Source organism: Corapipo altera, unplaced genomic scaffold (genome assembly GCF_003945725.1).
Source record: "Corapipo altera isolate COAL_440 unplaced genomic scaffold, ASM394572v1 61242b, whole genome shotgun sequence".
NCBI classification, from domain to species: Eukaryota; Metazoa; Chordata; class Aves; order Passeriformes; family Pipridae; genus Corapipo; species Corapipo altera.
Window position 1 is genome coordinate 332,971 of NW_020885012.1, and position 2,625 is coordinate 335,595.

The following is a 2,625-nucleotide window of genomic DNA, read 5'->3' on the forward strand; positions in this document are numbered from 1 at the left end:
CACTTCTGCTGTATTCAGAAGTAGGGCTGATATGGGGAGCATAGAATGGGGTAAGAGGGTTAAGGAATGTATAAACAAGGGTACTGGAGAAAGGGAAAGGGACAAGGGACAAAGAAGGGAGGGTTTCTGCTTTTAAAACCTACTTATAAAACTTACAAGTCTTACAAATATTAGAAAAATAAAAAACCATTAGGGGCTTAAGGCGTCACTTTCCAAGTAGACATTATGCATGATGGGTGCCTGCTTTCCTTGAGATAGCTGAACATCTGCCTACCCATGGGAAGTGGTGAATGAATTCCTTGTTTTGCTTTGCTTGCATGTGCAGCTTTTCCTTTCCCTATTAAACTGTCTTTGTCTCAACCCATGAGTTTTCTCACTTTTACTTTTCTGATTCTCTTCTCCATCCCACTGGGGGGGAAGCGAGCAAGTGGTTGTGGGGCTTAGTTGTGAGCTGAGGTTCAACCACAACAGACCTTTTGGTGCCTACTGTGGGGCTCGAAGGGTTCCAGATAACAACAGGTTTGATTGGAATATTCTAGATTGAATTTATAGCTGTTACTGCTATTAATGGCAGGCTCCTGTACTTGCCACGGAGCTCGCTTGCCTGACAGTATGTTAGAGTCAGCGCTGGTCAGTGACTGCTTTTGAAGTTCACTGCTTGCTGTAGTACTGCACTGCTTATCACCTTACTCTGCTGTGCCTGGGAACATTTTGATAACAGCAATGGCCACATGCCTGGGCTGGCAGATGGCCAGGGCATCGCTGCTGGTTTTGTGCTGCTGTACTGGACAAGCTGGGGGCGCCCCCCCACCTAAAGCTTCGCGACCCGGGGCCACCCCCAGGCCCACGTGGGGCCGCCTTCCCCCCTCCCCCCCAACAGGGGAAAGGAGTGAGGGAACTTCGCTGGCGTGGCTGGCGTGGCTTTGTGCCCTCGTGAGAAAGGAGAGTGGAAGCCTCGGAGCACACAGAGGTTTGCTGGTCTGGTTTGGGGGGGGGAGGAGGGGAAGGGTACCGGGCAGGCCGTGGGGGTTCTCAGACTGGAGGGTGGGCAGGTAACCAGTGTGTGGGAAGATACGAGGTAACACAGTGGGGGGAGAATAAGGTCAAGGTGGATAATGGTTTCCTCTGAGGGGTTGGGGGTCTCGGCTGGGCTGGGGCCTGGAGAGGTACTCGAGCCCTAGGTGGGTAGGAGGGCCAGAACGGTTTTGTTTGGTTTTGGCTCACCTGCTGCTACTGCCCAGGTTCAGTACGTTCTGGATATATTCATTACATCCTGAAAGGGTGGTCAGGACAAAAAGTTATTCCTGGGTGTTTCCTTGGAATTGAATATAGATAGGTGGCAGAAAAGTAGAAAGTGTAAGACTTGCCCTAATTTTAATAGTAGGAATGTAGTTTGTTGAAACCTATGTGGTTGCGAGCTATGCTGGCGATAGTACATGCCTTCAGTAGGGTCACCCATGCCAGAAAGGTCAAAACCGTAGGGTCAGATACAATACATCCTTGGGCAGGATGAACTTGTTAGCCTTCTGGCAGTCATCCTAGGAGAAGGACAACTCTAATCCCAAATCCGGGCAGATGGAGCTCATTTAGCCCCATAAGGCCATCCATCTAAGAGAAGGTCGCTCTAATTAAACCTACTTCCTGAGGACCTCGCTGCCACCGTCCAAGCTCGCTCGGCCCTGGCAGATGAACCTTAGGATTAAAGGGTGGGTCCAGTTCTGCGCATACTGCATCTCACCTAAAAAATCCATTGTGCAGGCTTGAAGGCTTTACCCACATGCAAAAAGCCCTGTAGCAATGGGCAACGGTCGAAACGGCAGGTGAAAGGTGCACTGGAAGCTGCAGATCACACCCTGCATGCAGGTGGTTCAGGATATTGGTCATTTGAGACTGACCGGAGATGACAGTCTCTTGGGGCAGCACCCTGAATGACCAAGCAACCTTTTCAAGGACAGAACTGCTTGCTCCACTCAGAGACAGGCCTAGAAAAGGTGACCTAAAGAAAGCTCATCTCCACTTTCACCCGGTTGGTTAACCGCAGGCCAACGGGCATCTTCTTCCAATGCGGTCGCACAAAGATCAAAAGACAAAGGCATATACCTGCCTCCAAAGGTGTACCTAAATTAACTCTAGCATGTTGGAATATCAGAACCATGCTCGATTCTGTGGAGAGCGATCATCCTGAGCGTCGTTCTGCCCTAATTGCCCATGAACTGGCTCGTCTTAACATCGACATTGCTGCTCTCAGTGAAGTTTGCCTTCACGAGGAAGGCAGCCTCAGAGAACATGGTGCTGGTTACACCCTCTTTTGGTCAGGTAAGCCCAGAACCGAAAAGCGTATCTCAGGAGTTGGCTTCATGATCAAAAACTCTATTGTTCCTAAACTCAAAAATCTGCTGACAGGTCACTCTGACCGCATTATCTCCCTACTCCTTCCACTCCACAACAACCAACACGTCGTCCTCTTTAGTATATATGCCCCAACTCTCCAAACTGACCCTGCCGAAAAAGATAAATTTTACACTGACCTGCACCGCCTTATCCAAAAGGTGCCTGCAGATGATAAGATCATAATCCTTGGTGATTTCAATGCCAGAGTAGGAAAGAACTTTGAAGCCTGGAAAG